We start from the raw sequence: 13,270 nt of genomic DNA on the forward strand, positions 1-13,270 counted from the left end.
TGGTTTTTGGGGTTTCCTTATAACCGCATAACCTTTGGTGGTTCTATTTGAGGATCCAACTAGCCCCTGGACTGATGACCTAACAGATATGGAAGAAGACCGTGCGAAAACTGCTTTAACATTAATGTAAACATTTTCAGTTATAGGAAAATTCAGAAAAGTCAACTACCGTGTTATGACGGTGAACAACAGCACCGCGTGACGATATTGTGATACGTTGCTTGAATATAAATGAATTAAGAAGCTTTTGATTACAATGTAGTATTGGCACAAGAAAAATACGGAGTATCTTGAGGATTAATATTCTTCTTAAAAACAAACATTACAGAGATTTTTTTCAATAATCTCTTTCTTGGTAAGTTTTCAAAGCTTACTATGTTGTCAAAATATATTTCTTTGAATCGTATCATCCATGACGTTCGATCCTTCGTGCATGTTCTTCCCCTTATTAGCCCGAATAACCGGGAGTTTACTGTTTGTATAAAACAAAGCAAAGCCATTTCCGTATACGCCATGAGAGCCCCTCGAGGAGGAGAAAATAAATAAAAGCAAGTGAGCAATTTTATTCATTGTATTTTAAAACTGTTTCCCATTGGAAATAGTCCGCTGGGTTTCTGTATACTCTCAAAATTGTTTACAATGAATCATGTACAACTATTTCATTTATGTATGTGATGCATTAATTAATTAACTAACTAACTAACTAACTAACTAACTAACTAACTAACTAACTAGTGGCACATACAGCCCATGAACAGCTTTGTCCACAACACAACTCCGTCAGATAGCAAACAAATATTTGAGTTCACGTGGTCGGCGTAATTACATCCTCAGGTTATTGCTTATCTTTCATTACTAGCTCCGCTGCTTCTCGTTATCATACGGCTCCTTGAATTGGCCCTAGGAGTCTGACAAACTCCTAAATTTCAGTCGGGATAAAATTCCGTGGACGAGCCGGGGACCGAAAATGCGACCTTCGTGTAAGACGCAGGTTCGCTACCCACAAACCACGTGGTAAGTCATGGCTTAACCTCTGAAATGAACAGGATGAGTAAGGCACTAAATGCCCGGCACCTTTGTCTGCAGGAATTAACCTGGTGTTCATTTTCTGCTTTAGACTATGCCTCTCTATAGAAGGGGCGACTTGGAATGAGATGTGTGGAGGGGGGAGCAAAAATATACAGACAACAAAATGTACCCGGGTTTGTTGGAATATAGCGGGAGATTGTGATGGTGGGGGGGTATATATATCAAAAGTGAAAAAAAATGAAAAAAAGAAAAGGCTACAAAATGGTAAGTTTATTGAGCGCATTTCATCAGAGAGGTAAAGGTTGACAATTTACCAATTAAGTGCGGTAGTAATAGATCTTGACATTTTGATTCAATACTATACAATACATTTTCCACCAAAGGAAAAATATTACACATGCATTACAATTAAATATCCACCTCTGTGGTGTAGTGGTTAGCGTGATTAGCTGCCACCCCCGGAGGCCCGGGTTCCATTCCCGGCTTTGCCACGAAATTTGAAAAGTGGTACGAGGGCTGGAATGGGGTCCACTCAGCCTCGGGAGGTCAACCGAGTAGAGGTGTGTTTGATTCCCACCTCAGCCATCCTCGAAGCTGTTTTCCGTGGTTTCCCACGTTTCCTCCAGGAAAATGCTGTGATGGTACCTAACTTAAGGACACGGACGCTTCTTTCCCTCGTCCTTGTCTGTCCCTTCCAATCTTCCCATTCCTGCACAAGGCCCCTGTTCAGCATAGCAGGTGAGGCCGCCTGGACGAGGTACTGGTCCTCCTTCCCAGTTTTATCCCCCGACCCAAAGTCTCACGCTCCAGGACACTGCCCTTGAGGGGGTAGAGGTGGGATCCCTTGCTGAGTCCTAGGAAAAAACCGACCTGGAGGGTAAACAGATTAAGAAAGAAAGTAAGATTACAATTATATAAAATTACGACGTCATTGTGTATGTTGGGTATTCAGCCTGAAGGCTGGTTGGATCCTCAACAGGTTCACTATTAGCTGTCATAGATGGCCTAGGTGTCACCGAGGCGTACTAGGGAAATGAGAAGTGAGGTAGTTTCCCGTTGCTTTCCTCACCGAGCCAAAAGCTGCTATTGCACATCAGTCTGCCAAGCCTATTGAAATGCCTGCACCAACCAACCCTATGAGCGACATTTTCACACCATTCATAGCAGGGACTGGCTGCATAAGGAATGGCATTACTAGCGTCACTCATACCTCAGCCACTTTCATATTGTCAAAGCCAAGGAAGAGACTGAGACAGGTCAATGAAAGTAACAGTTTTATTCTAGCCCATACCAGAAGACATAGTGCACTGTAAACACTACATCTTGCCAGCAAAGACATTAAAAATTATTTAGTATTTGACTACACACTAACAAACTAACAGACACTGTAGACTGCCAGACTGACGAATCAGTCGAAAATCATTTCAAATCATTTCAAATGAGGAACATAGACCACTTTAGAGCACTGAAATATACCATAGGAACTGATTTTGCAAATTCCTTACAAGACACAGAACACGAATACGCGGGCATCAGCATAAACATAGAAATTCTCCTCATAAGCCCCAAATGACATACTCTTAAACATTTTCTTTTTTTTTCTTTTTTTGCTATTTGCTTTACGTCGCACCGACACAGATAGGTCTTATGGCCACGATGTTGATAGGGAAGGCCTAGGAATGGGAAGGAAGCGGCCGTGGCCTTAATTAAGGTACAGCCCCAGCATTTGCCTGGTGTGAAAATGGGAAACCACGGAAAACCATCTTCAGGGCTGCCAACAGTGGGGTTCGAACCCACTATCTCCCGATTACTGGATAGTGGCCCCACTTTTTTTCTAGCTGCTTTACGTCACACCGACACAGATTGGTCTTATGGCGACTATGGGACAGGAAAGGGCTAGGAGTGGGAAGAAAGCGGCCGTGGCCTTAATTGAGGTACAGCCCCAACATTTGCCTGGTAGGATAATGGGAAAACCACGGAAAACCATCTTCAGGGCTGCCAAACGGAAACGAAAAATAATTCATGCAGTCCCATGCACTCTACAGTTACCGGTATGGCATACAATATTGCTTTTCTAACCGCAATATTGGTAACGGTCGCAAAATGTCAAGTGCTCTTGTCCCGGGGCTCAGTTGCTGATGATGACTAAAGAAAATGGTTGAAAAGCCACAAACGAGATTATACTCTTAAATTTACTGTTATATAGAAATAGGGCAGCCTATCCGAGGCGATACAGGCGTTTTGGTACACCCGGAAGAAAATGGGTTCAGTTCTCGTCGAACATTTTAGAGAAGAGATTTCCGCTTCTCGAAATACACCTGGCCCAGTGGTTCACTCATCCTATACCAAATAAATACGGGTCGAGACATGTGAAGAACTAATCTGACTTCGGGTGAAATGAAATGGATATTAGAGTCAAATCAGTTCAGTTCAATATACATTTTTTCTAATTGCTTTACGTCGCACCGACACAAATAGGTTTTATGGTGACGATGGGATAGGAAAGGGGCTAGGAGAGGGAAGGAATCGACCGTGTCCGTAATTAAGTTACAGTGCGAGCATTTTTCTGGTGTGAAAATGGAAAACCACAGGAAACCACTTCAGAGCTGCTGACAGTGGGGTATGAACCCATTATTCCCCGAATGCAAACTGGTAGCTACGTGATCCAACTAAATATATTTTTTATTTACACGTTATCGATGATAACTGAAGTAAGAAACGAATGTCATCGTAGTGGAAAAGATATTCCTAGTGAATGTAAAGTCGACGGTAGTGTTGCCAATGGATTAACTCTTATCTGGCTGGTGGGATATCTAATTATACAAACCTGGGCAGGAGCGAACCTTAACCACTCGGCACGCGCGTTTATATACAAATAAGTCGTATGATTCCGTGTAATTATAATTTGTGAAGTTGAAGTCTGAGTATCGTTAAGATGGCACATTTCAATCCTCTTTGAATTCCTTTTCCAACCATACCAAACACCGTTGTTTCAAAACATTTTGTTATTTGCTGTGTTGTTCTTTTAAGATTTGGAGCATTTTGTTATGCGAATGTAGGGCTTTAAATGCTCTATCTTCTTTAGACATGTTAACTATTTCGTATGTCTTTTGGTTTCTGAGTCACTAATCACAAACTAAATAATACTCCAAAAATCGTCATTTTCTTCAAAGCCACTCCCCACCCCGCGTTTGTAAATGAAATCCACTGTGTGACATTTTCTCTCATTTTTAACTAAATAGTATCTCAATAATTCGGACCGGATCTTTTATTCCAGAGTTATAATCCCGAGTGTAAGCACATGATTTCGTTACATTAAGATTCGACTGTATGCAGCGTGAGTGTATGGACGTGGAGCGTGGGGTGTTGAATAGTTTCATTTTGAAACAGATTGAAAATGCTTTTTGCCGATAGACACTGCCTTCGTATGTGTAGAAGACTTTCAAGTGTTTCAACTAGCAGAGCATTCTTAAGTGTTGACTGCATTGCTCCAATGCAGAGTCTGAGGGCCTTATACTGAGATTTCTCTAGCTTAGGCAACTATGTTTTGCAGACCATAGAAAAACATCCACGTCCATAATCCAGCAGATCAGTACAAAAGCAGCGCAATTATTGGATCACTGCCCCACCTTGAACCGCTAATGGCTCGTAAGTTATTGACTGCACTATCATATTTACGGAGGATGTGATGAATGTGCGGAGACCATGTCAGTTTGTAATCGGTGGAGCGTGTCCAAGGGTCTCGAATGACGAGTGTAGAGAGAGATCCTGCTGATTTTGCAATTGATATCGTTAAACCAAGCTCAGCCAAGGAGTGAATTCTGCATGGCAACCGTCATCTGTTCTTGACACTTGTCCAAGTATTTAGCTTCTGTATTGAACCGTATCGATCCAGGAAGATACGATTATTTATGAACGTCCCATGCATATAAAGTATTAGCACCTGGGTTAGAAGCTAGAAGACCCAGACAGCGACGATATGATACGCGATTGCGGCCCACACATGACGTGCAGGGATCCCAGCATTTCGCGGGAAACTACAGTTTAGTCTCTACCTCTACTAACGAGTCATCGAGTTGCCACAATTCCACAACAAAAAGCGGAAAAATACTGTGGTGGAATGGTAATAATAATTCATTAAATGCGCCTACCAACGATGTTCTGCTAGTGTGAAACGTAAGATTAATATTGGTTAAATTTACTCTTTCTCTCTACGTGATAAGATCAGCTAACTTGTGTCCAATGTAATGCATAACTGATTCCTAAGGAGCGTGGAAACTCATCAGAAGGAGTTAGCGTGTTTCTGGTGGCAATTCGCCAGAGTATCGCATCTTCCCAGAGGTTTATATAAGGTTAGAGAACCAAGCGACGCTATGGCATTCTGAAGTAGTTGTGGAAGAGAGTGGTTATGTATCTGCTCTGTGGTGTAAAACAGTACGCTAGAGCGGGAAATAATATTTAGGCTTTCCGAAAAGTCTGTGAGAATCCAGAATAATTTTAGAATTGAAGGAATAGATTGAAAGTAATACTGGCAGAACGGGGCGTAGAAAGTAATTAGGGAGGGACCCTATAAACTATAGGATAAAATTAGGTATTATCGTGATATGTGGTATTATCGTGATACTTTATTTGAACTTCTATCACGGTAATACTAAGCGGAGCAGAGGGTTGTTTTTAAGGAGAATAGTTTCCTTGTTCAGTGGCCCTGCAGTGAGCGTAATGGCGCCGGCCAAGAAGGCACAGACACAACGACAGAGGAAGTCAAACTGTGAATTGGTGAATGAAACTAGGTAAGTACTATGTTAAATGTGTTGAAGTTAGTGTAAATTGTGTTGTATATTCTGTGTACATGGTAGGCAAACGATAATCGCATTATATATACTAGAAAGAAGGCTCGATTTACCTGTGTGCTTTGATGTTAGTTACGACCAATGGAGGAAGCTTGGGAAGCTTACGAATTCGGCCTTCTTTCTTACAGATCTCGAGTTGGTTGGCTTGGGAGAGTGGGAGTTCAAAAATTGCGGCGTGGCAGCTATACTTCTAATCAGCTTTTAAGTGTTGTTAGAAAGGTTGTTAGTGAGAAATGGACATTATATAAGGCTTCTAAAGAGTTTGGCGTACCACGGAGCACCCTAAAAGACCACGTGAGTCGTCATAATGACGAAGAACCTCATGAGGTACCAAAACTCGGAAGGCCTTTTGTTCTATCGAAAGACGTTGAAATAAAGCTGGTCAGACATGTCATAGAAATGCAGGAGTTGGGTTTCGGATTGAATTTCACCACCATAAAGCGACTAGCATTTCAGTTGACAGAAATATCTACGAAAGTGTCCCCCTTTAATGAGGAAAAAAGGAAAGGCAGAATGGATTCGGTGTGGGTTTTGTTCAGACTGGTTTTACGAAAATTGTGTTGAAGTGGGTGAATCTCCGCAGTTCATGTGCAGAAAATGTGACAATGTTGTGAAGTCCGATGATGATAATTAAACATCTATAAATAGGTCCTGCATGTTATTAAACTATTTTTCGTACTGTCTATTTTCCATATATTAATGTTATAAAGTGTTTTCTTTTGCTTATTGAGTTGTATGTACGTATATATGAAGTTTAAATCTATCACGGTATTACCGACACCATATCACGGTATTGGTCTACAGGTGTAAGTGATTGTATTTTTTCTTTTTTGCCATTGATGTTATTCTTGTTCTGTTTTAATTATGGTTATATACGTGTATACATTCACGGAATCTTTTTTGTTAATTTCGCATTATTGTTGACTTTCTTTCCAGAATAAATGATGATTGATTAAAATTTATCACGGTATTGCCTACCTTTACCCTAAATAATAGAGGACAAAAGAAGCCCTTCTTCGATTACAATAGCAGAGAATATCCTTTAACTTATTACGTGATAGTGAAGTCAATAACAGTATCATACCGCCCAGGTGACAGCAGATGCCTCTAGGCTGTTTACAGTGACCAATAGCCCTCAACCCTGTAGAACGAGTTGAACCAGGAGCGAGTTGAACGAGGTGTACGAGTGATAGCAGCATCGACTGAGGAAAACGAGACCATTCAACTTTTTCCAGTCGAGCAGACGACATCGCCATGGATTGCAGTGGAGAAAGTGCCAGAGAGATTCGAACCATGGACTCCCAGGGTGCAATGATGTCCGCGCCGAGATCCAAAGCGATGGAGCCAGACATCGCATGAATAAGTTAAGTCTGAGCAGATATTAGGATGGGTTAGACTAGTAGGGTTTGCTTATTTCTTTGTGAATAAATCTTTAATTAAGCTTCAAGGCAATCCGGCCCCGCGGTGTAGGGGCAACGCGTCCGCCTGTCACCCGGCGGCCCCGGGTTTGATTCCCGACTGGGTCAGCGGTTTTAAATTGTAAATGATTAATATCCCTGGCTTGGGGACTGGGTGTTTGTGCTGTTTTTAACTTCCTTTCCTCACATTCAACACTCTACACTTCCGCAATTCCAATTACACGCAGGTTCATATCATATGGTGCAAACAGGGGCAAAATATCTCTATAGGTCGACACCCCGAACAAACAGCATTTTTAAGAAAGGCTTCAAAGCAGATGAATAGTAAATTAGGCAGGTTTAGGACCAAAGCATATCTTAGTTGTGTGTACAGTTTTGTATGTGGGATTAGCTTGTTGGTTTTCAGGGAGATGTGTTAGGCTAGTTTATATGTTTGTAGTTTGTTCGCTGGTTAGTCGTATCATGTTTAGTGACATGAGATATGAGAATTAGGGCCCTTAAACAGACCAAGGACGAGAGAGTCTTGTAACTATTGGTATCCGGAAATAGATCAGTACAAGGGATAGACAACCTAACGATAGAATTTGCATGAATTATACTATGTGCGTGAATACACAGTGATTTGAAGAACTGGGAGAGCAGGGCGGACCAACGTGGACAAAGTAGAGTCCTCAAAGATATTCGGGTAAGAGTGAATCGTGCTAAAGCGAGAGACCTGGACAAGGGCAAATTAAATAAGAAATATTGCAACGTGAAATGTGATCTAAGGAACTTCGTGTTAAAATGCATGCAAGGAATATGAACTAAGGGCTCTAATATATACTACGAGGAATATGAAACAAGGGTTCTAAGATAATAAATACTACGCGAAATATGAACTAAGGGTTCTAAGATGAGAAATGCTACGAGAAGTATAAAACAATATTTCTGAGATAGGAAATATTACGAGGAATATGAACCGAGGCCCATGATATAGGAAGCATGCGATAAAATAAATGAATGAAAGATCACGAGGCAACAAATGAATGTCAATATCGCCTAGACTACCTTTCGAAAGAGTGTTGAAGGCCACGGAACACATGTCTGTCCGTGCTATGTTTCCTTCCAGTTCGCCTAAGGGAAGATTGTTTATTTATGTATTTAAGGGAACGAGCTACAAAGAAAAGGGGAGCAGCCGAAAACGACTTTGTCTTAGTTTTTACTAGCTCCCAGACGATAACCTGGGATCACCTCCAGCCACGAGGTTTACGATACGTTAAACTCCACCATGAATGTATTGCCTGTATGTAATTTTGTTTCAGGTGCAGAGATGTTTAATTGTGAGTGTTTCCTTTGACTTCTTACAATGTTTATTGTCATTTTATTGTTGTTACTTTTCCTTGACATAACTGGGGATGAGTTCGTAAGCGTACAGCTTCTGTGCTGATAGAATGTCAACAACAGATTTACGTAAATAGATATTTCATCACAAAAGTACAGGAATCAGAGTTGGGAAGAAGGAAGAATTAGTTTAGAAAGCCTACGAGTCTTAATGAAACTAATCCTTATTGTTATTGTTGTTGTTGTTGTTGTCGATGATGATGATGATGATGATGATGATGATCGTCTTTAACGCCTATTCATTCACTCGTGTGTACTATGAGATGAGACGCCTCGTGTGTTTCTGTCAGGTGTAACCTACTGAATACGCCGTGGCAGTGAAGCCAATCCCTGCTAAGCAGAAAGACGAATGTTTATGCTCTAACTCTTCCTCTGTGATTGATACTCCTCGGGCGGAACACAAATCTTTTTCTATTCCCACAAGTTCCCCTGCGAACTTTACACGACTTGATATCCGCTCAATAATTCTCGCCACCAGAACACTCGCTGTTTCATCATTCCAGAACTAAATTTCGTTATTATGAAATGCTTTCCATGTATTAAATAGTATTAAATACATATATGTTTTAAACAATAAAGGCATCATTCAAATTATCAAAATCCTGGGAGTGGTAGAACCGCAAAGCCGTACCCAGAAAAAAATTTCGGAGGGGATTATGATTGGGGGAGGGGGGCTTCCGTAAACAAAACTATAGTAACATATATGCATATTACTTTCGTATAAGTTTTAGAGAAATGGAAGTTTGAAATAGTTTTACAGCAGTATATTTTACAACTCAGTGGGTGAAGTACAAAGGTAAATTCATAGCGGTCTGGTGGACAGAATACGCTTTAACACATGCGTGCAGTGCGACACAAAGATTTCTGTCATTTGTTTAACAATGGAGGTAACAATATGCTTCACTGTAAGTATTAAAATATTTAGAGGTTTGATTCATTCTTTTGCCGGCCCCGTGGTGTAGGGGTAGCGTGCCTGCTCCTTAACCGGTGGCCCCGGGTTCGATTCCCGTCCAGGTTAGGAATTTTTACCTGGACCTGAGGGCTAGTTCGAGGTACACTCAGCCTACGAGATTAGAATTGAGGAGCTAGCTAACAGTGAGATAGCGGCCACGGTCTAGAAAGCCAAGAATAACGGTCAAGAGGATTCGTCGTGCTGACCGCACGACACCTCGTAATCTGCAGGTCTACAGGCTGAGCAGCGGTCGCTTGGTAGGCCAAGCCCCTTCAAGGGCTGTAGTGCCATGGGGGGGGGGGGATTCATTCTTTTAAATCTTGTAGCATCGTCGCCATAAGACCTATCTGTGTAGGTGCGACGTAAAGCCCCTAGCAAAAAAAAAATCTTGTAGCGGCCCGATAACATGAAAATATTTCTATACGTTTATTGAAATTGATTTTGATGGTGAAAAATGCATTAAGAAAATAAAAAACAAACAATCCGTATATCTCACCAAAATTAAAATTTCCATATATGTTTTCAGTAAATTTGTTAACTATATTCATAGATAAACATTTAAAGATGGCACAGATTTTATAAGTTAAATTCAATTGTTTATTGTCCGACTCGTTGGCTGAACGGTCACGTACTGGCCTTCGGTTCAGAGGGTCCCGGGTTCGATTCCCGGCCGGGTCGGGGATTTTAACCTTAATTGGTTAATTCCCATGGCACGGGGGCTGGGTGTATGTGTTGTCTTCATCATCATTTCATCCTCATCATGACGCGCAGGTCGCCTACGGGAGTCAAATAGAAAGACCTGCACCTGGCGAGCCGAACCCGTTCTGGGATATCCCGGCACTAAAAGTCATACGACATTTCATTTCAATTGTTTATTTTGTAAATGCTTGTTTTTATAATATTTCTCGTTTGTTATATGCAATTTCAAAACCCGTAAATGCTGTTTAAATATGTCAAGTTCACTTTTATTTCGGAGGAGATTTGAACACCTCTTTTTTTATTTTTTTATTTTTGCTAGTTACTTTATGTCGCACCGACACAGATAAGTCTTATGGCAACGATGGGACAGGAAAGGGCTAGGAGTGGAAAGGAAGCGGCCGTGGCCTTAATTAAGGTACAGCCTGGTGTAAAAATGGGAAACCACGGAAAACCATTTTCAGGGCTGCTGACAGTGAGGTTCGAACCTACTATCTCCCGAATACTGGATATTGAACACCTCTAACCTTCCCCCCTGGGTACAGCCTTGGGCAGAAGGCGTCCACTGTATCACCTGGCTGAAAGGGGATCCAAGAGGGTCTCTTAACTCGACAGCGTGAGTCGGTGACCACGGGGACACTACAGAGTCTAGCATTGCTTCCACTTTCTTATGCAAGGCTCCTCACTTTAATCTTTCTTATCTGACCTTTTTTCAACTCTTGTTCTCTTCCGACCAAGAAGGTGTCCGGTTTGCGAGGCCTAGAGAGTTTTTCATTTTCACGTCTTTCGTGACCTTCCATTTCTGTTGCCGATGACTTCATTATTTGCGGGTAGGACCTCATCCATTTCCCCTGTGATTAGTTCAGTTAAGGGACGGTCCGACTTCTTGTCTGAATGTTCAGTGTTGAGGCCTTCGGTTCAGAGGGTCCCACAAGTCGATTCCCGGACTATAATCGCGTCTGATTAATACTTCTAACTCGGGAACTGGGTGTTTGTATTTTTCCAGCACTCTCCTCTTCATATTTAGACAATACACTACACTACCAACCACCACAGACACACGCAATGGTGATTACATCCCTCCATATGTTCGGCTCCATTGATAAATGCTTAGCATGCTGACCTTTGATCCAAGGGGTTTCGGATTCGATTCCCAGCCGGATCGGTGATTTTAACTTTACAGTATTCGGTTAATTCCTCTGCCTCGTGGGCTGTGTATTTGTGCCGCCTTCAACACTAGAATTCATCTTAGGTAGGACTCCATCCTCACGTACATGCAGGCCGCCTATAGGACGTCAACACGAAAGTGCTGCACTAATCCCCTCCGGAGGCCACTCTATTATTATTATTATTATTATTATTATTATTATTATTATTATTATTATTATTATTATTATTATTATTATTATTATTATTATTATTATTATTATGTCTCTTCCGTGGCTCACAGAGGAATAGGAAGGGCCTGGGTTGAAGGGTTGGACAAGGAATTACTTAGAGCAACTTTCACTTTAACAAATTCCGAAATTTTATTCCTTTCCTTTCTTAAAATTCAGAGAGAGAAAAATTTAATGGTATAACAAAGAACAGTCGAAAATATTAACAACGAGCTCGTCAGCTCCAACAATGCATTGGACTTAAACGTCCTAAAAGCAGGAACAAAATAAATCGGAAGAAACTCCCAGTCGTTAAATTACATACGAAAGAGCATAATTGTTCCTGAGAGGTACAATATTATGAAAGAGCTTACCGGAGTCTCAGCTCCAAGATATAACAGGCTAGCCTCCATCAGGCAATCAGTTGCTTTTCATAATCTTAAATACACTCGGCAACCTCTGGGGTGATCCCACTTCATAGTATTCATACACTGGGTGCCCCATGGTGGGCTTATCTATTACCAAGGTCCACAATAAGTTTAAGTACTGTTTCCAAAAGGGAACCAAATTATTGAAATGGTTATCAAAGAACTATAAAGAATAAACAGGGGCATAATTGTCCATACTACAAGGACTCATGAATAAGAAGAAAAGGTTGCACACAACAGGCCGTTAACAAAAGGCAAGGGGGTGCAACACCCCCACACCATCATAGTAAATGACGTTCGGAAGAGAACGTCATAGGGAAGTGCGCACACAAGACAAGTTAAAAATAGAGCAAATAAGAATAAATCAGATAATAACTCAACAAATATAGCAGGAAGCAAGGAAGAGTGCTGCAACCAGCACACAACTCACGAACGAAAATATAACTACAATACACAAGAAAAATATACACAAGCTTAAGGAAATCACAACAGGCGTACTTACTTGAATCCATATGTACTTAGATAATCTCACCCGTATTTTAGGCCTAACACAATAACACTTACAAGTAAAAATATTAAGAGAATCTACACAATTAATATAATAGTAAAATGTTACATTTTTAATTTATAAACCAAATATCTGTCCTCGTCCCTAGGCAGGGAATATACTTCCAGTTATCAAACATCGACCGCCTCGGTCATTATTTTAGGCGCAGAGCAGCCGTTAGACATGGCTACCAAACACCAACGTCTATTCGCGAGCAGTTTCAACTATCAACAGGGACACTCCACTCTTCGCCACACGCGGCGACACAGTCTAGCACCGCCACACGCTCTGGCGGGATCGGCCACGGTATCTTGACGCACTCCCATCTACTGAAAGGAGAACCCCCTCCGGTGTGTACCTGCGGCGACCATCTTACCGTGGTACACATCCTTACGGAGTGCGTGGACCTGATCGATCTGCGCCGTAGTATTAACCTTCCGAGTACTATCTCCCTTATCTTGCGCGATGACGAGCAGTCAGCAGACCTCGTCATCCGCTTTATGAGGGATAGCGGTCTGTTTTATCGTGTGTGATGATGTCCTTTGTCCTAGTGTTGTTTATGTCAGTTGCGCTTTTATCTCATTGACTTTATTT

This window comes from Anabrus simplex, chromosome 7 (assembly GCF_040414725.1).
Source record: "Anabrus simplex isolate iqAnaSimp1 chromosome 7, ASM4041472v1, whole genome shotgun sequence".
In the NCBI taxonomy this organism is placed as follows: domain Eukaryota; kingdom Metazoa; phylum Arthropoda; class Insecta; order Orthoptera; family Tettigoniidae; genus Anabrus; species Anabrus simplex.